Below are 24,149 nucleotides of genomic sequence, written 5' to 3' on the forward strand. Positions count from 1 at the left end.
TTCATGGACTGTTTTTTTTTTTTTTTTTTGTAGATTTGTCATTAATATTTTAAATGACTTCTGCTTTTCTAATGTTTCATGTGCCTCTTCTTTAAACACATTGGTCAGTTTGTTTATAAATTTCACTACCCATTTTGTTATATCATCTTTCAGCTTGCTAAATTTCTTTGCTCTCTGTTGATCATTTTGTGCAATTCAGCCATTTGATGCTTGAGTTCTTCTCCATTAGTGCCCATTAGATCTACTTTGGGAGAGTTGAGTGTTTCAAGAGACATTTTGTTGCCTTGTTTTTTCATGTTTCTGTGTGTGTCTGTGTGTGTATGTATGTGTGTGTGTACACCATGCTGAGGGTTAAGGTCAAATAGCATGAAGGAACTTTATTGTTGGTATGAAGATTTTTTAAAATAGGTTTTGTTTTCTAGTGGTAGGATCTTGGCTTTATTGGTCAAGAGGCATTGTCTGCTACTTCAACTCATCTAGTGTAATTGGGTTGGATGTAGTCACTATATTGTACAGAGAACTTCTATTGATTATAACATTTTCAACAGATCAAACCATTTGACAATCATGAACATTAAATTTGTCTTGATAAAGTGAGCTCAAGGCCACTGCATAGCAAGACCCTGTCTCAGAAAGACAAAATCATCCTGATAATTCCATCGTTTTTTCAATTCCCATTGCTGACTGTTATACTACTATTTGTGGTTAGTCTAGGATGTGGAAGATGAGGAAAGCAAAAGGAAAAGTAAAAAGAAGGGAGTAAGTCAGTACAAAGGGAGGAAGGTAAGAGAAATGCCAATAGGTGAAAAATAGATATAAAGTGGGACTGTTGGAATTATTTTCATAGCTGGAGTAAAGGGCTAATGTTAAGGGAGTTTGAGAAAATATTTGTGGAGGTAGGAGGAGAGATTTAGAGCAGTGGAAATGTAGAGATTGAAGGAGTCTGTGAGATTGTCAAAACCTGTTAATATATTTGTAGTTAATTTATGTGTGAATCCTCTAAACACAGTTTGTTGAGGGTTACCCTGACATGCTCTTTAAATAGTACAATTTACATTAAAGCATTGGTTAATTCTTATTCTCTTTTGCAAGTGCAGAATCCACCAAAAAAAAAAATTTACACACATTTCAGGAAAAGAAAAACTTGTGTAAATATTTTAAAACTAAATTTATTGAAATATTATGAGATTAATACAAGTTACCTTTGGCCTCTACAATTAGAAGAGGTGCTCAAAATGGTGAGCATTAGCTTTGAGACATTTATTAGTATGGAAAACTGCTGCTTGGTAACCTTGGTTATTGAGATTGCTACACATACATTTTCAATTTCTTCTCTAAGGGCTAGCAATGTAGTAGGTTTTCTATGATATACAATAGCCCATACCATCTATTGAAAAAACATATTATTTTTCTTTTTCTGAAATGTGTATATATTTTTTGACTAATACTGTGTACAGGCACCTGTAGTATATATTCCATTTTTAAAAAAAAAAGTGGAGAGGAAAAGAGGGAAGAAAAGGCAAGAAAATGTGGAGGAGATGAAAAAGGATGAGGAAATAGTCAAAAATAAGGAGGAGAAAGACCAAAAGAACAGAACAAAGGAAACCTTAAAAAATAAAATTTTCAGAATGCTAATACAGAAGCAAGAACCAGAAAAACATAATAAAAACTGGAAACCCCAGAACAAACAAGCTAAGTAACAAACAATGAACAAACTTTTACAGCTCTGATGTAGCATTAACCTGGAACATCCACACAGCTCTTTTTATATAGAGTCACAGTGTGACTGTGAATAGCCAAGCATTTCCCTCTGTGGACATTGCACTTGCCTGGCTAGAAGCAGTGAGAACTGTCTGGAACTCTGGATGTGCCTCCTGCCTGCAAACGATGCTCTAGGCATGGCCAAGTCAGGCCTCTATCAGCATCCCATGATCCAGTTCTCTCAATGGATTTGAGAAGAATCAGATGTGGTATACTTTGCCCAATACCTGGATTTCTGTTGACTTCTGCCAGACCTCTCCCAGTCCCACTCTCTTCACTGTCTGGCAAATCCTATGGTCATCTCTTGTCTTCCCTTCACAGGCTTCCCTTGCCTTGTATATTACCAGAAGACCTTTGGCCCAGGTGCTGCTTTCTGTCCCTCTGCCTAGAGTCCTCTACCTCTGTCTGAATAGCTCCACTCTCCCAGTTTCCTACGGAACTTGATGCAGTGCTGAAGCTTAGGAGAGGCTCACCTTTCCCAGCACAGGATGATGGGCAGTAGGTAAGACCTCACACTGTCTTGGGCCTTCTCAGAGTTTGGGGAGATAGTGGTACAGTTAGAAACAATGGAATTGAGTGAGTCACTCCCTTGTCTCCATTCTGATTCCATTGTCCTAAGAAAGTTAGAAAATTAGCAGAAGCATAGGAGATTATCTATACTGTAAGTAAGACCACATCTCCTAGCCCAGTGATGACAAACCTACATGCTACGGGGGAATGTTTGTTACCATTGAAAGCTAAAAGGTAAACTAAAAGGTTCACCATCACTGTCCTAACCTGATCTTATGTTTACTTTTACCCAACTTCAACCTCATTATAGGTTCATAGATATATACTACATCTGATAAATATAATTACGATCAATGAATTCTAGGATGAGTTTGTATAATAAGAACCCCCAAGATGACTCAGCATCCTGTCATCATTTTAGTCAGTCATACCTAGAGATCCAGGGGGAGTACCTGCTTTGCCCTGCTTTAGCAGAAGTGTCAGACCTTTAAATTCTAAAAGCCTGAGTTAACAGGCCTTTTTTCATTGCTGTTGCCTAGCACCTTTCTTGGTCTGTGTTATACTTTTGTTGGCAGGACAGGCCCTAAGCACAATTTCTGGTGATTTTCAATAAATATAACTACTTCCTACTTACTACTGGGTGTATGATTGGCAGTTCCTTCCTTGACCTATACAAGAATCTGGATTATTGGGGCTGAGGATTTAGCTCAGTGGCATAAGCACCTGCCTTGCAAGCAGGCAGTTGTGAGTTCGATTCCCGGTACCAATAAAAAAGAAAAAGACAAAAATAAAAAAAAAAAGAATCTGGATTATTATTGGCCTGTTTGCCTGTAACATGTGGCAAGCCAGTCAAGAGACTTCACTGGACAACAACCAAGAGACCTCACAAAAAACGAAGGGACTGACAACCTAGAGACCTCAGCAGCAGTGAGAATCAGACAACCCAGCCAAAAAGAAGAGTAACTCCATTTTTCCTCTCATCTCCTTTTTACAAGTGACTAAGATGCTTGTGTGGGTTATGGGATGGGCAGTGACTTGCCCATGTGGAAATGACTAGGTTGTGAGGCAAAGACTTCTGTTCCTATAGGAGATAGGAGGATCCCTACCAGTCAGTTGGGCTTATATTCTGTTGTTGGGCCACATAGTGTTTAGAGTCTACTTTGGAGGCTGTGACACAGACTTCAACAGGGATGGAGCTAAATCAAGCTGAGAAGAAAAGGGTTCCAGTAAACAAGTGTTTTAGCATAGACTCCCAGAGCAGGGGACAAAGAGATGTGGACCTGACCCACCTGAATTACTGCTGTTCTCCACGAAGTACTTGGTAACATGATCTTAACTGAGGCAGCTGTTTGTATATACCGAGGGTGTTTGTTTGGGCCCTGTGGGTCTTGGGCTCAGTACAAGGGCTTCCCTTCCATAGGTTTCAGTATTTTTCTTTTCTGATTCCCTTTCACTCTTGGGCTTTTGTCTGTCATAATGTTCAATTAAGGAAAGTTTTGTTTAGCTCACAGTTTTTGGAGGTTTCAGTCGGTAATCAGCTGGCTTCAAGGCAAGGTGGTGTGACACAGGGGCGACACTTAAAAGACAACAAAAAATAGCAAAGTGATGAGCAAAAAAGGGGAAGAACAAGCCTCTTTTCTTCCCTTATATTGTAAGCAGGCTACCACCTCCCCACCCCAAGGTGAGTATAGCAGTCACAGCATCTTGCGCCCTAGTCTTGATGTTTACAAAGTAAGGATCCTGGCTTCCTGCTGAGTCTCTTAAATTTCTAAACTTCTGCACAATGTGTCAACCATAATACTATTCTAAGAGGTACAAACAGGGAAATACAAAGAAATGCAACCAAAGCAACTCCAAAATGCAGCAAGGATAAGTCCTATATTGTCATGTCCAGCATTCCTGCAATTTGTTGCAAGTTGTGAACTCCAAAGGACTTGGGTGTCTCTGCCTCTATGACAATTATGGTGGTTGTAGTTCCCATGGCTTCTTCTTTTTTTTTTTTTTTTTTATTTAAGGAGAAAAAGAAAAAAAAAAACAGAAAAAGGGTACAAGTTATACAGAATTTCAGAAAAAATAAACAGTAGGAAATCACTAGTTAATAGATTACATATTGTCATCTTACTATAGTTGTTCAAGTTACAAAATTAAAGCATATAAAGTAGACATTCAAACAATGAGACTGCAAACAGTTCTGTTCAATGATGCAACAAAAACTCAGTAATATGGTTTTCTATCTTATACGCTTAAATATACATGCAGTTATATCCTTTAAGTACTTTCTTTTCCTCTCTTTTTTACAATGACAATTACACATTTTGGGTTTTATTACTCCCACAGTTCTTACTATTTTTTTTTGAAGAGAGTAAAACCAAATGTGACATAACAAAACAGAGTCAGTCAAATCAAAAGGATGGACATAATACATAATGTAAAAAAATGCAAGATGATCAACAGTGGTTACCATAATGCCTCTTGCTATCTTTAAAGAAATTGCCTATATCATCAGTTTTAATAAAATTGAACAAAACAGTAAAAAACAAAACCAATAAAACCAAAACATTGGAGACATTACAGGACTTCAAAAGAAGATAATAGTCAACCAGAATGGGCGTCATAATGAAACTTATTGTCTTCACAGTTGTTGCCTATACTGTTGAACTTGGTACTATCAAGCAAAACAGAATAGAGGAAAATCAGTCAAAACAAGATGGTGAGATCAATACAGGGTTTCAAATCAAGTTAATAGGAAGTCAAAGTGGGTTACTATAATATATCCTGATATTTTTATTTTTCCCTTAATTAAAAAGATAATAAAAAAGTAAATAATAAAAAAAGGAGATTGAGATAAAAGAGGGCATAACAACAAAACAGCACAGGTCAAAACATAACCATTTAAGCAAAATAGTGTTTCGCCACAAGATATCCCGACATAAAAGTAGTTACCATAGTGTCTCTTTCCTTGAAATCTTTGAGTATAACTTTGTATACTGTAACATCAAACATATCAAGACAATGTAAAACCATTCAAGAGAATGACAGTATTACAGGGTATTTAGAATCAAGTAACAGAACATGAACAATGGTTTCTGTATAATTTCCCTGTCTATAAAAGTTTTTGTTTATAACATATAATAAAATCCAATAAGATATGACATGTTAAGACCAATGGAGACAGAAGAACAAAAGCTTGATGGGACTTCAAAACAAGATGATATTAAATCAGCACTAGGTATTATGATTTCTTGTTTTCTCCAAAATAGCTGTTCCTACCATGCAATCTTCTCTGCCTCATTTCTGTTGAGCTCTTTTTCTGTCATTAGTTGTCAGTTTGTCTTCTTCATTTTGCTTTCTGCTCCTTTCATTGTGGCCTCTCTGACACTGTTTCTGGAACCTTGGTATTTTTTTTTTAGAATGTCCTGCAGTATTCTCTGTAGATTTTGAATTGGTGGTTATAAATTCCCCTAGTTCCTCTTTATCCTGGAAGCACCTTGTTTTTCCATCAATTTCTGGACAGTTGTGCAGGATATATCAATCTTGGCTGGAGGTTATTATCTTTCAAAGCTTGAATTATTTCCCCCCACGCTCTTCATGATTTGATGGTTTTTGCCGAGAAGTCTGCTGTAATTCTGATGGGTTTCCCTTGTAAGTGATCTGTTTCTTGTCTCTGACGGCTTTTAATATTCTGTTCTTATATTGGATTTCTGTAATTTTGATTATTATATGCCTGGATGTAGCTCTGTTTGGGTTGTAGGTGGCTGGGGTCCTGTATGCCTCATACATCTGAGTATCTTTACCTTTTGCTAAATTAGGGAAATTCTGGATTATTTCTGTGAATAGCCTTTGTAGTTCATTTGTTTGTGTCCCTACTTCTTCTTTTACATTCTTAATTCTTAAATTATAGATTCTCTTATCATCTTCTAGCCTTTGTATTATTGCTATTTGTTTCCTTGTTATTTTTAAGAAGTTTTTCCTTTCATGCTCCCATATTACAAATCTGTCCTCCAGTTCAGATAATCTATCCTTAGTTTCTTTCAAGCAGTTATGCCAGCTTTCAATAGAGTTTTTAGTTTCCTGGTAATCTCTTTAGTTTCCTGGTAATCTGCTTCATGTATTCTGTGTTTTCTCTATTTTCTCCATCAAACAATTCTCCCTTGTTTTGTTCTTCCATTCCACCATCTGTTTTTTCATGGGCGGTGCTTAGCATTTCTCTAACTATTCTACTTATATCTTGCTTTACTTGGTTAAATACTTCACTTTTGAACTCATCTATGAGGCTCCGGAGATATCACTTTATGTCTATTGGTGCCGTGTCTGATATTGCATGTTTTATGTCCTCATTCTCCTTTGCATTTCCCTTTCCTGGATCAGTGTTCTCAGGATTGGAGACTGAGGACCCTTTCTTGTTGCTCCCTCTTCCCATACTTTTTGTTCCTTCCATACAAGCGTGTACAGGAGGCCCAGTTTCTTTCTTTGTCAGTTACAGTTTGTTTGAATCCGCCGGCTAGGTGTTCCCGCCCACTGCAGTGTACTAGGGAGACACAGACCTGGGCAGCCTATGCTGGGCCCTGCCCCTCCAGGTCAACCTACTGAAGGCTTCACTGCTAGGGTGCACCACCAGGCACTGGGACTTGGTTTGGGCTAGCCTACTGGATCTTAGTCCGCAGCATCACCCAGGCCAAGTGCTCCCCACCAATCCTGCTTGAGAGGGGAATATGTGACTAAAGTCACTGCAGCGTTCTGTTCTGGCTAGTCTGCCCAGTCCCAGAATGTCCTCTGTTGGAGCCTCCTTATCTATGGAGGGGTCCTCATTCCTCTCACTACCGCAGGTCGATGCAGGGCTCCCCACCAGCCCCACTCTCAAGTCCGTTCACTGATTCCCACTCTCAAAGCTTTCACATCTCTGTCCCTGCCAGTCTGATTCAGACGCAGCAGTGGCGGCAGGAAATTCAAATCACACAGGTTCCAGCTTAGGTGCTGAGATTTTATCTGTTCCGGTTATAGCACCGGGATTGCATTTCCAGTTGGTTTCTCTCAGCTTAGTTCGTTCCTGGGTCACCAGGGTATATCTCCCCTTGCTTAGGACTCCTCACTCCTTACAATTCATTCCTGGATTGTAAGCTGGCTATCTCAGAGAGCCTCCATAGCTGCTGTAATATATCCGCCATGTTCTCCCAGAAGTCGTCCCTCCCATGGCTTCTTTTTGGGTTCACTCTGTTCCCTTTTGCAGGTTTCCTCATGATCCACATTCCTAACTTCTCCAAACTTCTGTGGGCTCCACTGGACCTTTAGTTTCACACAGCTTCACACCCTGCCCTCTCTGAAGCACATTGCCTAGCCTCTCAGACCTCTTTAAAATCTGGGTGAAAGGCTTCCTGACCCCACAACTCTTGCATTCCACCTGCATCTAGATCCAGCACCATATGAATTATACGAAGGTTTGCTGCCAGCTAGAGCAGTAGGCAGACTTCCATCTCTCTTGGCTGAATAGGTTAAGTCCTGGGATCACTAAGCACTCTGAATCTAATTCTGAGAAATTATTTGACCACCATTCTAGAATACAAGGCACTGGGTCTTCTCAAAGCCTTTCAACTTTGCAATTTTGAGACTGCAAAATGTGGAGTCCTGCTGCTTCTTGTGATGCCCTCAGGGCATCTTTACCATCCTCCTGTTCCTTCTCAGTAATCAAGATCTCTGGATTACATCCCGGAAGGTGGGCCAGCTGGAGGACAGTGAGTCCATGCTCTGCACTTTTCCCTTATATCCTGGAAAGTGGACTGGCTGAGTGAGTACATGCTCTGCACCCCTCCATTACATCCTAGGGGGTGGGCCAGCTGAAGGAGAGTAAGTCTTCACTCTGTGCCCCTCTACTACATCCCAGGGGATAGGCTGACTGGGAGGCAGTGAGTCTATGCTCTGTGCTCCATTGCATCTCAGAGGGCAGGCCAGTTGGAAGAGCATGAATCCATGCTCTGCACTCCTGCATTACATCCTGGGTGGTGGACCAGCTGGAATACAGTTTGTGATTGGGCCTCATAAAATCCTGGAGGGTAGGTCAGCTGGAAGAGTATGTGACTAATGGAATCCCAAGACCCAGGGTAACTGCCTAGTGAACAGATGCACACATATTTCTGGATATTGAAGTAATTATTGAGGCCAGTAACATGGAAGCATCTGAAACAGCAGCAGGGAGACAGCAGTTGGACTCTGGAGAACTCCACTGACAAAAGACAAGTCTCAGCCCCCACATCCAGAGGCCACAATCAGGTACATACCCAACACATCTCTGGGGTGCAACACAGAACTGTAAACACCAGATAAGAAACTGAAAATAGATGCCCCCATGAACCTGCCAGCCACTATCAGGAACCAGTAGCCAGCACTTGTGGGGAGAACAAGGCAGGCAAGCTCCTGAACACCTGCTGGCACTGGAAGAGCCTTGGTGTAGCTATGCATGTCTGGAGTAGCCAGCTCTACACCCCACCACTTCCTTGGGAACCTAGGATAGGAGAAACCCTGATCCTTTCCTCTACACTGTGGATGGGCAACCAACATAGAGAGCATCTGGGACCCCCACAACTGGCTCTTCTGGAAGAACCCAGGAAAATGTCAAGACAAAGGAGCAAAAGACAATCTCAGACCTCCAGCCCACACAGAATAAGTGTAGGAGACATATAAACAAGAATTGGAAGTCACACACCTGAAATTTCTGAAAGAATAGCAACCAAAGTCGGGGGAGGGGGACAACCTTCATGAGGCTGTAAAAGTAACCATATCATAAATAATATATCAGGTAAAACAACATTACAAGCATAATGAAAGAAATGCTGAGTATATCTTTAAAAAGCATAGACTTTTTTTTTTTAAAGTCATTGAAAAATGATGGAAACCTTAAATGAACAATACAGGAAAGAACCAGAAGACATGAAACATTCAAAGAGGTACTCAGGAATTTTAAAATTTCATTGAAAGCTAGCAAAACTGCTTGAAAGAAAATGAAGATAGACTTTCAGACCTTGAAGACAAGTTTGCAACTTGTGATCGTGAAAGGAAAGATCTCTTGAAAATAACAAGGAACCAGGAAATAACAATTCAACTGATGCAAGATGATACAAAGAAAAACAATTTAAGGATAATAAGTGACAGCAAAAAAGTAAGGGTCAACAAAAATGACACAAAAAGACTGTTTACAGAAATTAAATAACAGAAAACTTCCTAAGCACGAGAAAAGGAACTGACATACAGATAAGTGAGGAATAGAGAACTCCAACTAGCTATAAACAAAATAAATCTACACCCAACATGTAATAATCAGGATCCCAGAAATTCAGCACAAGAACAGACTTTTAAAGGGTGATAGAGAAAAGAAACATATCACCTATACAGAAAATTCCATCAGAATCACAGCAGACTTCTCAACACAAACCATCAAGTCAAGCAGACCTTGGAGTAAAGTGCTTCAAGTCCTGAAAGAAAACAAACTTCCAACCCAGATTGATGTAATCTGCTAAACTATCTTTCAAAGTTAATGGAGAAATAAGATACTTTCATGACAAAGAACAGCTGAAGGAATTCATGACCACCAAACCAACCCACAGAGAGTGCTGAAGGATATTCTAGAGAGAGAGAAAAGATGATCATGGTTCCAGGAACAGTAGCAGACAGGGTTCACCAAGCAGGGCAGGCAACTGAATGGAGGGGAAAGTGGGGAACCAACAGCAGGAGGATAGCATGGTACAGATTAGCCATTGCATGTTGGCCATAAATATTAATGTAGATAGCCTCAACTCAGCAATAAAAAGCAGAGTGGATCAGGAGACAGTATCCATCAGTATGCTATATACAAGAAATAAATTTGACTTGAAAGAGAATTCATGGACTGAAGATCAGAGGAGACAAGACAATACTCCACCCAGAAAAAAGCAGGAGTAGCTTGCCCATCAACCACAGAATGGGTAGGAAAGATATGGTATTTTTATACAATGGAAAGCTACTCAGCTATAAAGAAGAATAACCTTGAGGCTCTCATAGGTTAATGGGTGCAACTTGAGATCATGCTCATGAGTGAAATGGTTTGGATTCACCTCGGTGAACATCACATTGCTTGCCTAGTATAAAAAACTGAAAGAGAGTGGAATTCAAAATATATAATAGATATTGTGAAAGTGAAAGGGGAAGAAATGTCTAAGAAAGGAAAGGGGTAGCCATTGTTGATTTCTTATTACCTTGTTTTGAAGTTCTGTATCATTTTCATTATTTAGTTTGCTTTTATTCTGTTTTGTTAAATTCTGTTATATCTGATAGTATGGGTAGTTATTTTGAAGATAACAAGATATATTATGGTAGCCATTGTTGATTTCCTTTTATCTTTTTTTGAAGTCCTGTATCCTTTCCATTGTTTTGTTTTGATTGCTTTTATTATGTTCTATTTGTTTGATTTTATTATGTCTGATGGAATGGGCAGCTATTTGGAAGATAACAAGAGTCATTATGGTAGCCATTGTTGACTTCCTATTACCTTGTTTTGAAGTTCTACATCACTCGCTTGTGTTTTTTATTGACTTTATTTTGTTTCATTTTGTTTGGTTTTAGTCTCTTTAAAATAAAATTTTAAAAAATTATGTTTCTCATTTTAAAAAAATCTCTACTCTATCTTTGCAGCTCACAGCTTTACTGGAGTTTCCTTTCTGGCCAAACAATGTTTTAAATCATTCTGCTGTACTCTTTGCTCTTGATTCTCAACATTGGTCTGGCTAAACCATGCCAAGAGCAGGCATGCCACAGCCTCAACATTAGAGTGCCTCAGAATTTATTCTGCATGATTAATTAGCATGCTGCTCTTAATCTCAATCTTAGGAAAACTTGCCACAGATTGTCTCACATGCTACATACAGTGTTATAGACTTAATGTTTGGCCTGCTGGATTTTGGACTTGCTTTGGCCCCATTCATTTACATCCCCATTTGTAACTTTTGGCATGGAAATGTCTATCTTGTGCCACTGAATGCTGGAAATATTTAACTTTACTTTCATTTGTATGAGGGCTCACAGCTAGGAGTTTGCCTTAAATCTCAGAGGAAACTTTGGATTTGGACTGTTAGGAGTTTGGCAGTTCCTAAAGATGAACTAAATGCCTTTTGCATAAGAGAATGTATATAAGCCTTTAGAGGGCAAGGATTGGTTTGTATCTAGATGTCCCCCAAAAACCTCATGCTATTGTGAAACAGGCTTCTAGAATTTGTAAGTGATTCTTGTTCAATGGTGGGATGCATGTGAGTGCTACACCCATCCTTGGGTGGGTAGTCTGCATCCAATATAAGAGGCCAAAATAGGTCCCCCCCCCCACTCTCTCTTGCTCTGCATTGGAGCCAGGCAATTATGGACCAAAATCTTTATAAACTGAACTAAATAATCTTTTCCTTCCTTAGGTGTTGAGTATTTCATCCCATCAATGAGGAAAAAGTAGCTAAGACACTAGGTATCCCCACTTCTAGGAGATGATTGGAATAGGTTAGGAGACTACACTAATGAAACACAAAATTCAATGGTTCATAGTTTAGCCCACTATTACAAGGTAATTGGGTGGCCTATAAACTCGAACCTTAATGATCTTGGACATAATTGAATTTTTTCTAAAAATGCCACTGAAACCTCTCTTCAGACACTAGTAAAATCCGTATTAAATACAAAGAAGTCTCCTCTCATAAAAACCAACAATCATAAATATAGAAGTGGTTACTTTCAGATATGGGATGATTACATATGGTTAACCCACACTATAGGACACCTTAGTAAAAAGACTCTCTTATATTGGGAACAAAAAATCACTTATTCCCATTGTCCTAATCCTACTAAATACTTGGTATGGACACCCCTTGGGCAGTGTGTATACACTATATCTTTACAGGTCAAAGACTGGTTTGCAGCAGTCTGGTTTAACCATCCTGAATTAGATGTAAAACTCTCAGTGGCATTCACTGGTCCTGTGGAACCAACTTAAGAACCTGGCTACCCTTTGAATGGATAGAGAGATGCATAGTCGAATTTGCATGGTTATAAGGGAAGAGCATCAAAAATATTGACAAACCTGTAAATTTACCCCATCTACAACACTGATGGTTGTTGTAGTCCAGGTTTGCAAGGGAAACAATTTAATAAAGGACACATAATTTAAAAGATTATAGTAGTCACCCTAAAGAGTCAAATACAAAAGAGTGCATGAAATCTGTACACACACTAGAGGCCCAAAAAATCCAATTGAGGACCTAGATCCAATGCAATGTCGTACATGAATCCTGCTAAAAATGTAGGGCCCATGGCAATGCCTGCCATTAGTCCAACTGGAGCCCTAGAGCCCACAACAATGTATCATGCAAGTCTGTTTCATAGATCTGTGCTGGGAAGGCCTAAAGGTCATGGTGAAAGCTAGAAAGTCTGTGCCAGTGGGGTAAAGAAACTGCTAGCAGGCTGAGGGATCTGCACTTGTACCAGGAAGCAATGCTCCAAGTAAGGACCAGAGCTCTCCTAAAAAGTACTATAGCCATCCTCAGCGACAGCAAGGTCTTGAGCTCCTACAATGATGAGAATAGCCAAATTCACATCAGGAAATCCAGAACGACAAGCTTCTCCAGGAGAACCAACACTACCTACTTCTTCCTCTCCAGTTCTCCCTTATATATAGTTGGCAACAGTCCTCAGGTGGGTCCTCCATATTCACCACCATGCTGATTCACTTCAACTAGGTGTTACAAGTTAACCACCTTTGTCAATCCACCACAGTGGTCTAGAAATAAGTTTCACTGGTATGATCATTTGGCTTCTATCTTTGTTCCTTTGCTAGGATTAGAGATTGTCATGCAACACATTTCAGGCCTTGTGTAACTATACTCAGTGGGCCTTAAGTGACACATCTACTGGTCTCTACTAAATGAAGAAGTAAAATTAATGAGACAAACTGTCCTCCAAAATCAGATGGCATTAGACATTATAACAGCAACACAAGGGAGTACAACTGTGCAATTATAAAAGCTGAATGTTGTGTGTACATTCCTGATACTTCTTCTAATATCTCAATGGCTACTCCAGCTATTAAATGGCAGGCTAATCCCATATCAGATTCTGAAATTCCCTGGACCTTCTCTTATCTTCTTTGTGGGAGGCTATTACTGGCTCTTCCTAGTAGAAATTTGTGTTGGTTGTATTCATTATAGTCTTGTTGACCTTATTATTTGGCCCATCCATAGTTGGTGGGAACCCCTGCAGTATTCTCTAATCTCCTGAAAGATGTTATGGGCATGAGGTGAAAGGAAGACCAAGAAACAAAATAGCAAAATAGCAGGGATCTAGGATGACCAGTTGCTCATGGGGAACAAAAGGCCACGAGCAGCCAGAACCTCAGCATTTATCAGTTACATGTACATAGAGGAAAATCATAAGGAATTTATCAGATGGCTTAGGGGGTGGTAGTAGTTTTATGCTAAGGAAGATCTTTATGTTGATGAGGACAGTGAGGAGAGATGGTAGGTTAATAAAGAGTTTGTCCTTTTTCCAAGGTGAAACCCTTTTCTTATTACCTCTTGGTTCTCAAGGAACCAGGATGTCTTTGGCTGATGCAGTCTTGCTGTGGAGCATCACAGCATCACAGGACTGTGGGAAGCCCTGTAATTGGCTGCCACCTTATATCTGCAGGCTGCACCACCTTAACTACCTCTAGGAGTTAAGTTTGGTAGTTAAGCAGCACCTTGCCTACCTAGCTTGTTTGGTCTATTCAGGGATTATGTTAATCAGTCTGCTTTAGGAGCCTGCACATGGGAAATTTGAATTGACCTATAACTCTTGGTCTTGCCACTGTTGCTAAGTTACCTGCTGGCATCTCAGAACCCAAATCCCTCCTCCCCAATACCCTATATATTTGATACTCCTTCCTTGAATAAACGAGACTTGATTGGATGGACTTTGTCTTGTCTCCGCTCTTTGCGTCTCTTGTTTCTTTTTCATCCCCACTCCCCATCTAGGGTCTCCATGGACTTACCCACAGGCCGGAACAAGTGGCGCCCCAACGTGGGACTCGAGAACAGGGGACTTCATGAGGGATGCTGTTCGTGGGCCCAAAGTAGAAAAAGGAAAAGAAAATAGAAGACCAACGTGGGAGCCTGCCACGCCGCTGAACCTTGGTAAGTGAACAGCAATTATGGGACAAGAAATTAGCCAGCATGAGATTTTTGTTAAAAGTTTAGAAAGGCTTTGAAAGATGCAAAGAGTAAAGAAAAAAATTAAGCAATTGTCCATTACGACCCGGTAACTGCTAGTGCCCTCCCCCATATTGTAACAGCTGTATAGTTCCGGCTTCAGCGTGTTTAACTTTCGATACTAGGAAGGAATTAAGAGACCAAATTGAACTTTTAAGACAACAGATTGCACTGGAAAAAGAACATCAGGATTTGATAGCTCAATTAGAAAGGCTAAAAATAACAAAATTTAAAATGAAAAGTAAAACTAACCCCAGAGTTTCCTCCGGGATTTCTCCTGCTCAGCGACCCCCCCAAGAGGCATGATTTCTAAATTTATCCCCTAGCCTGACCCAATATTAAAGCTAGATGATATGAAGGTTTTTCCTGTGACAGAAATGATGGACGCAGAGGGTGGAGTTATTCGCCACTTCTCTGGTTTCGATTTCAAATTGATAACAATTAAAAACACTGGTTGCACTGTAGGGAGACACAGCCGCATATACTCTTGCTATCTTGGATTCTTTGGCTGACGGCTGCCTCACACCTACAGATTGGCAAGGATTGACCCGAACAACTTTATTGGGTGGGGATTATCTTTTGTGGAAATCAAAATATATAGAAAATTGCAAAGAGACCACCAGGCATAATACGCAAGCCAGCAATGGGTAGGACCTTGATATTTTAATAGGGGAGGAAGCCTAGGCTGACAGAGAGGCCCAAAAGCAATTTAAGAGCGATATGAGTTCCTCTCTCACTAGCATTAAGCAAGGGCTGGGGCTTTAGCTTAGTGGCCTAAACAGCTGCAGCCAAGAACAAGGTTGTGAGTTCAGTCCCCGGGGCTGGAGATTTAGCTCAGTGGCACAAGTGCCTGTCTGGCAAATGAAAGGCTGTGAGTTCAATCCCTGGTACCATTGACATTGAAACTGCTTATCAGCAAGGCCTTGCTATGGCTGCTGCCTTACAAGGATTTACAGTTAAACGATTCTGATCTCAAAAGCATAAATAAAAATGTTTTAACTGTGTAGAGAGTGATTATTTTGCAAAGAACTGCAAAAAAGACTTCAAAGATAGAGATTCCAATGTCAATGCAAAAGCCAAAGCACCAGGATTATGCCCTAGATGTAAAAGGGTGTCTTAGTTACTTTTTTACTCGTCACTGAGACAAAATACCTGAAGCCCAAAGTTGGGAAAGGAAAGGTTTATTGCTTACAGTTTTTGGAGGTTTCAGTCCACACTCAGTTGGCTCCAAGGCAGGCAGGCATGGCTGGATTGCAGTTCATGGCGGCTGCCAAACAGCAAAGTGGGAGCCAGCAAAGAGCAAGACACACCTTCTTCCTGCCATTACATCACATCCTGGCTCCACCCCTAAGTGGGTGTAGCACTAACACCATCAATCCAAGCACTATACAATGAACCAATCACAAATACACAATGTAAACTCATGAGGCCTGGGGGACACAGACATAAACCATGACAAAGGGGATACCATTGAGCTAATGAATGCAAATCTAAAGGGGATATTAATGGAAAAGAACTGCTTCCACTGCAGGGAAACAGGAATCAGGGCCAGTCCCAGACCCCCAAACCCAAACAGATATTTGGGGCGGTAAGCTTTGTTCCAACAAACTACAATCTGTTTCAGACCTCTTTAGAGCCACAACAGGGAGTGCAGGATTCGATCTCAGTTCTATCACCCACATAGTATTAATCCCTGAAATGGGAATTCAGGCCCTCCCTACAGGAGTTTTTAGGCCCCTACCACAAAATACATTTGGCCTTATAATAGGATGCAGCTGCACAACGCTTAATGGACTACAGGTTTTTCCAGGCATAGTTGATAATGATTATTCTGGAGAAATAAAGGTCATGACATCCTCACCTAACTACATTACCACTATCACTTATGGACAAAGATTCACTCAGTTACTATTCTTGCCTCTAATAAAGTAATCTCGCAACAACGAGGTAATAAAGGATCTGGATCTTCAGATGTCTATTGGGCAAAAGTAATTTCCACTCAGAAACCCCTTATGTTGTTATGGCTGGATGGTAAAAAAATTCTCTGGCCTTATAGATACAGGCGTGGATGTCACTATTATAAGAAGGGAAGACTGGCCTCCGGCCTGGCCCTTAGATATTACTTTGACTCATTTAAAAGGCATAGGTCAAAGCCAAAACCCAGAAAGAAGTTCAAAACTTCTGACCTGGAAGGACAGAGAGGGCAATCAAGGCACAATACAGCCATATGTCATAGCTGGATTACCAATAAATCTTTAGGGTAAAGATGTACTGCCACAAATGGGGTTAATTATGGGTAGCCCAAATACCATTGTCACTGCTCAAATGTTAAATAGTGTATATTCACCTGGTAAAACTGTATCCTTCCAAACAAACAGTACATCAGCCCAGATCACAGAGTTGCATGCTGTCGCTGCAGCCCTTTTAGCATTTCCCAATCAGCCCGTGAATTTATATACTGACAGCACTTATATTGCATGCTCTGTGCCCCTGCTAGAAACAGCTGGCCAAATCAAAAGTGCCTCCACTGGAGAACTGTTTAGGCAAATACAGGTGCTTATTATAAAAAGAACTTGCCCTTTTTTTATTGGTCATCTACATGCTCATTCTGGGTTACCAGGACCTCTGGCCAATGGTAATCATACAGCAGGCCTGGCCACTCAACTGCACGCTCTCCTTTGTACTTTAGCTAATGTTAGCTCCAATGATCACAATGACAATGTTACTTCAGCACAAAAGAGTCATCAATTACACCATCTCAATGCCCAAACCCTCCATCTTATGCACAAGGTCACTAGAGTACAAGCCAGACAGACAGTAAAAAATTGCCCCTCTTGTGCCACGCACCTCCCCGTTCCACACTTTGGGGTTAATCCTAGAGGACTTATCCCCAGTGCATTATGGCAAATGGATGTCACTCACATTCCTGAGTTTGGCAATCTTAAATATGTTCATGTAACTATAGATATCTTTAGTGGTTTCATTTATGCCCCTCCCCAGACTGGTGAAACTACCCAAACATGTTGTTAGCCATATGTTAACTACCTTACCAGTTTTGGGATGCCCACAGTGGCAAGACTTAGGGTCATAGGTTAAATCAAATTTTCAAATTTCCCCTGTGCAGGCTCATAAGCATAATCCCTGAATAATAGGCCAGGCCAAACAAACTAGGCAAGGTGCTGCTTAATTACCAAACTTAATTCCTACAGGGAATTAAGGTGGTGCAGCCTGCAGATATAAGGTGGCAGCCAATTATAGGCTTCTCACATTGCACAGAACAGCCTGAGGCAAAACTCTTGTTTTGTGCGACCCCACCCTGCACTCTCTGTCATGGCCCATGTGAACAGGTGTTGGGACTTTCTTTGTCACACTTTCAGAACAAGTGATGACTTCTTTGGGTAAGTGTGACCCAGGACAGCTTTCATGTTCCTTGCAGGGGAAGTTAAAGCTCTGACATCCCAAAGCAATGCTGTTCTCTTAGCTCACCTCCAATTTGGTCACGAGGAATACCATTGCCTGTCCCACAAATAACACACCTCTGGGGGTACCTGGTTCATAACCTTGGTGCTCTTAAGGGCCTAAAGAAGGCTATTAAAAAAAAAACCTGATCTTTTACTGACAGATGTCTTGGCCAATCTATCAGTTTAGCAGCAGCCCATGGCCTAAGGAGAGAACATTTGACCCCTCTATCCTTCAAAATTTATATAACTTTTGTCACAACAGTGGCAAATTGGCAGAAATCCCTTATTTACAGGCCTTTCTCACTTTGTGGAATCGTTCTTCTCTCATTCATTCTCCCCTTTCCTCAACCCCCAGCAGTCTCTAACTCTTCCTTTACTTCCTCTCCCCAATCTCAGAGTCCTCAACCTGAGACATTCATCCTGTCAGATGGCCCTGCTTCTTTCCCTTCTGCTCCTGCATCACCATTCTCCCTGCTGACTCACCACACTTGGTCTCACATGTTTCAGCCACCTAGCAGACCACATGGTACTCAGACACCATCTTGCAGTCCCATTCTAAGTGGTCCTCAGCAGCCATCTTGCTGCAGCTCATATGGACAGCCACCATCTTGTGGCCATCTTGTGGTCCCTCATCATGGGATCAGCAGCAGTCATCTTGTTGTAGAGAGCATGGTAACCAGTCACCATCTTGTGCTTCCCTGTCACATGGTGACAAGTGGCCATTTTGTGGTCAGTCACCCTGTAATTGCCCATCGTTGCCTGCTGGTTGGGTTGGTTGTTCAGTGGTCATCTACAGCTTCTACTGCACAGCCTTCTCAACCTCAATCCCTATTCCCCCTTTGGGAACAAGTAAGTTCCAAGGGACTAGTTCATATTCCTGTTCCTTTTTCCTTTGCCAACCTATTTCAGATCAACCATAAATTAGGTTCCTTTTCTGTTGACCCAAAAAATTATATTAGACAATTTAAATTTATAACTAATAGTTATGATTTACAATTCAAGGATGTATATGTGATTCTAAACACCACCCTCAGTTCACAAGAGCAAACTTAGCTATGACAACCAGCTCAAGAGAAAGCCAATCATAGACGTAAAGCAAATATTACTAAATGTGACCCTGGGCCTGCTCTTCTTATTTGAAGAGATGTCTATTAATTGACCTATAAAAAGATTCACACTAGTCTATTTATTATAGTTCAAATTGGCCAAATACATTTGAGTGCACTCTGATTTTGTAAGGTGTCCTTCAGTCTGTGTATCTGTTGTCTTGTTTGTACTTTACTGTACAGATTATCCATGTTTGTCCTTTTGTCTGCTGCTTTGTAAACAGCTGTTCCTTTTTATTTGAATTCAACAATCTTTTCTCTTTTCCTTTTTCTTTTGCACTTTCAGATCATTTAATCAAGGTTTATTTGGGTTATAGATTTTAAAAGCACGCTTCCATCTTGGTTGCCAGCTGGTCAAAATGATGCTAAAATTGGTTAAACAAAATCTCTTGGGGTGAGGAGAGATTAGACAAGACTTCAATCAATAGGTGAGAAAGTAGCCAACTTGTAACTTTAACCAGTTCTTATTCATTAATCAGAGGTCCCAATGATCTCCATAGCCTTATGGGAGACACTCCAACTAAAGTTATAAAAAATATATTAGGGTTCTTGATACTCATACAAAGGTTTCATATGACTAGGGCAATTCATTATTGCTGATCTTATGGTATGTTCACACCTTCAAGTATAAAATTAGGATTGTTTATGATGACAGATGTCTTTTTACAGGTCTAGACATCTTACTTTTCTTGTGTTCCAGCCAAAAGCAAGCCAAACTAACATGAGGCCACCAGTCATATGATAATTTTTTTTAAAAAAATTTATGTAATGTCCATCAACAGAAGCACCTGAGAACCAATAGGTTACATTTTCTATAACTTAGAAACAGTTTCTAAACTTGTCAGCCCTACTGCTCATGCTTTTATTATACATGCTATGGTATGCATACTTTGATTATACATGTTTTGATGTAAAGTTTGTTCTTACCTAGAAGGTGCCAAACCCCAAGGCATCATGCAGATGAAAACAACAGATATGCTAAATTCTTTTTATATTCTTTTTACTGGGATCTACCAGATCTTTTCCAGAAAAAGGTTATATGATACATATTGAGACCATAATTAACTGTACTCAACTGACCTTAAATGACACTGCTGTCGCTCTCTCTCTCCTAAATAAAAAAGGTAAAATTAAAACAAGGCATCCTCCAAAATCATATGGCATTAGACATTCTAACAGCACAGGAACTACTTATGCAATTGTAAAAACTAAATGTGTATATGACAAATCAATGACATACCAGTTTTTAAAATTCCCTGGACCTTGTCCTTATCCTCCTCATAAGAAACCATTACTAGAAATATACTCATAATTATCCTACTGTTTCTATTATTTGGTCTATGCATACTTAATTTATTCTTTGCCTTTGTCTCCTCTGGACTTTAAGCTATATGCCTACCCAAGATAAAAATGCCTGCTGTCTACTGAGGACCACTAGTTAAAAGCTCTAAAGAGTATTCCTGACCTCTGTCAACAACTTCAATCCCCTTCAGCCTGAAGAAGCCAGATCAGTCATCACTCATTACCCCTCATGACAGTTCAGGTTACTTCTTCAGAAGAGAAAATGTTGCAGGCAGCTGAGTCAGTTAAAAATATTATAGGCAGTCAGAAAGGGCTAGGGTCTCAAAGGAGCCAGCACAGAGGACCAGATGTCTTGTGACCTTGGAGGAGACAGATATCTCTCGCTGTGGGCCAGATCCCAAGACAAAAGGCTAAACTTGGCCCTCAAACCCCACAGAGATACCTTCTTAATATGGCTCTTCATGTTTTCAACAACAGAGATAAAATGCAAAAGGAGAAAAACTAGCAATCTGATCTTTCAGCCATGGCACTTGGACCTTTAAGACAGGTAAACCAAAACAAGGCAGAGCTGCCCAAACCCTACCCCACTGACCATGCTTAAAGTGCGACAAGGAAGGACACTGGGCATGAGAATACCCCAACCCATGAGTTTCTCTGGGGCTCTTGCCCCTCTGCAATCTCAGGAGCCATTGGAAAAGTGACTGTCCTAGCCACTAGAGAGGGGGTAAGCCATCCTCTAACTCCTTGCCCTCATGGGAGAACTCATCACCACCAGATTCATCACTGAATGATCTACTTGGACTTGCTGCTGAAGATTGACAAGGATTCAAAGCCCACAGCCCTCCATTAAGGTATCCTTCTCAGAGCCCCAAGTCTCACTGGAGGTCTCAGGTAAGACACTCTCTATACCTGCAAACACAGAGGCCACATATAGTGTTCTTCCTGAGTTTTCAGGCCATTACATTAAGTCCTCAGTCTCTTTAGTGGTTGTTGATGACCAACCTACACAGCCTCTTCAAACAGGCCAATTCCATGCAGGTTCCAAACTCTCTTCTTCAGCTATAGCTTTCTGGTAATACCAACATGTCCCACATCTCTTTTAGGTAAAGATCTCCTCCAAAAGCTTACTTCATAGACCAAGTTACACACAAAACACTAAGGGATAGATTTTCCAGGGATCAAAACTTGTTCTCCAAATCAGCAGGCCTTAGACATCATCACTGACTTACACAACTATTTACATGTGGGATCACAGGCCCTATACAAGCTCTTAGTCCCAGTAGTTACATATCCTGCTCTGAGGGCTATCATCCTTCAGATTACTCACACCTCTCATCTCTGTGTTAAAACCTCTCCTCGGGGACACAGCACCCCCTTCCTTTCCTACTCATCAATTTCATAGACACACTCCTGGTCAGTACTGGCAGGTAAAATTTACACAAGTGCCCTACTACAAAACTCTTAAATGTCTTTTAATCATTGTTTGTACTTTTTTAGGATGGATAAAAGCCTTTCCCACAACTAGAGAGACTCCTGATGTAGTTACTAAAATCCTGTTACTAGAAATCATTCCAAGATTTGGTCTACCTCAGCATATCCAGACAGATAATGGTCCAGCCTTTATTTCTCAAATCACTCAACAAGACTACAATTAAAGTGGAGTGATATCTACCTGGTCTTCCTCACAACTCCAACATCGGTCAAGGTTGTTAGACTGCCATCCTGGTTCCACATCACTCAACCTAACCCTAACTGCCCTAACTCTAAACATCTCCTATCTCCCACCCATCTCTGTCCCACCAAGAACCCACAGCCACAACTTTCAGACTAAGTCATGTTTTGTCACCTAACAACTATCTTAGTTTTCCCCACCCTCAGCTGTTTAGTTAAACATGAGACCCCTTTGGGTCTGGGCTCTCATCTCACCTATAGTGACACAGTGACAGCCCTCCCTACCCCTAGTCTATAATTTCCCAAACATGATTTAACAGTCAGGCCTTACATTTCTCATGCTTCCCATTCTCTCCAGCTCAACCCCTGGACCAAGGAAAAGTCCTGCCTACACTTTACTTTTACCCTTTCACCCCTCCCAACTCCAAGCTCACTTTTCAGATTCTTTCTCACCATGTCCTGATGGAGTGACACAGTCAGATCATGGGCACCTTTCTTTCTACTTCTCTTGGGTCTTTTAATTATGGTAGTGACCTGCCTCCTCATAGCACCTTGTCTTTTTATTTCTCCAGTTTAGGATTTGACTGTTTAATGATATGTTCCTTGTCATGGCTGAAACACCTGGTACCAGCTTCTACATGGGCATCAACTATCATCCCATCAACCCCCTTCACCCCAACATGTCATCCCACCCAGCAAGAAGTAGTTATAAGAGGGACTCTTCATCTTTTCCTAACAATAGAAAGACAGGAATGAAAGAGTTTTGCTCTAGTATAAATTACTGTACAATTATGGTGATGGTCTAACATGGCAGAAGACTAAAGCAGAAATGCTTACCAATTCCTTCTTCTTCTTCAGCCCTAATTGCAACTCCCTTTCCCATTTGTGTGTGAAGAAAATTTTAGTCAGTTCCTCACACATCATCAATGCCTGCCCCAAGCACCGCTTCAGGTCAGAGGTCATAAAACTTCCCTCCATGTTTGCCTCTGGAGAAAGAGATAGCCCAACCACCACAAGTTGTATACTTCTTCTCACATCCTCAATAAACTCACTTCTTTCTTTTTTACTTTTTGCTTTTCTATTGTGCTAGAAAACTCTAACACAAAGTATCTGAACTTCTGCACTGGCTCCTTTGCGGGTTCATCCCTGTCTGACTGCCTATAATATTTCTAACTAACTCAGCTGCCTGTAGCTCTATGTAACTTGCTGAGCAATTATAATCTTATTCATTGACTGTAGTTCTGTTGCAACTCATGTCCACTTTGTGAGTTCCCATTTTTCCTTATCTTAGACCTGCCTCATTTTGTGGTTTTGCTCTTTGAAAGTGCCTAGAAAAGATAAAGTCTTTGGCATCCCACTTGGTACCCCTTCTGTCTCTGTCTCAAACAGAAGCTTCCTTTCTCTCAATAAATATATTGTTCTCTTAACCACCATTGTTCGTAAAATTCATTCTTTGAGTGTAGAGAACATGAACTTGTATCAGACATCTAGTAGGTTGGAAGATTCTTTCTCCTGTATCACAATGAGGCCATAACTGATAGAAGGCAACAGAGTTATGCTTCCACATGCCATAGCTGGCTTGCATCACAAGACACTAGGCCTAAAACAAGCCTTACTTACAATTTAATTATGAAATGATTTTTCCTCAAAATTGTATGGAGTGGTCCTTGACATACTTAACTGTTTCTTTGGCTTTGTCTCCTCCAGACTTAAAGCTATACATTTACCCAAGACAAGAATGCCTGATATCAGCTGTGTGCTCCTATAAAAGTAAAAATGAAAGTTTTATCCTTTGGCTGGGCATGCCTCCAGTCACAGATATGTGGAAGGCTGGAATGGGAAGATCGCTGGATTCTAAGAGTTTGTAACCTGGGCCATACAGCAAGATCTTGTCTCCAAAAAAAATGGCAAAGAGCAAAGACACAAAGTTAGGAATTTTACCATTCAAGCCAAGGCTGAGTGGTAAGCCTTGCCAAGACAAAACACTGTAGTGCACATCCATAATCCTATTTACTTATAATGCTGAAGCAGGAAGGTTGAAAATTTAATCCAAATCTGGGTTTAAAGCCCAGTGAGATCCCTTTTCAATAAAT

General features: G+C 40.6%; 1 protein-coding gene across 5 annotated transcripts in view; it reads left to right on the top strand.

The window, feature by feature from the left end:
• Pigg (phosphatidylinositol glycan anchor biosynthesis class G (EMM blood group)) overlaps nucleotides 1–24,149 on the top strand; it is a 78,200-nt gene that overhangs the window by 47,397 nt on the left and 6,654 nt on the right. For 2 of the 5 annotated variants that reach the window (XM_003465016.5, XM_063230031.1), the window contains one exon: nucleotides 1–14,217. This exon is cut by the window's left edge and continues 21,680 nt beyond it. The gene's annotated coding sequence lies outside the window, so the exon portion shown is untranslated. The other 3 variants (XR_001200175.2, XR_001200176.3, XR_010040823.1) reach the window with 3 other exon arrangements.

This window comes from Cavia porcellus, unplaced genomic scaffold, assembly GCF_034190915.1.
Source record: "Cavia porcellus strain 051 isolate PalLab524CR breed Dunkin Hartley unplaced genomic scaffold, mCavPor4.1 scaffold_18, whole genome shotgun sequence".
NCBI classification, from domain to species: domain Eukaryota; kingdom Metazoa; phylum Chordata; class Mammalia; order Rodentia; family Caviidae; genus Cavia; species Cavia porcellus.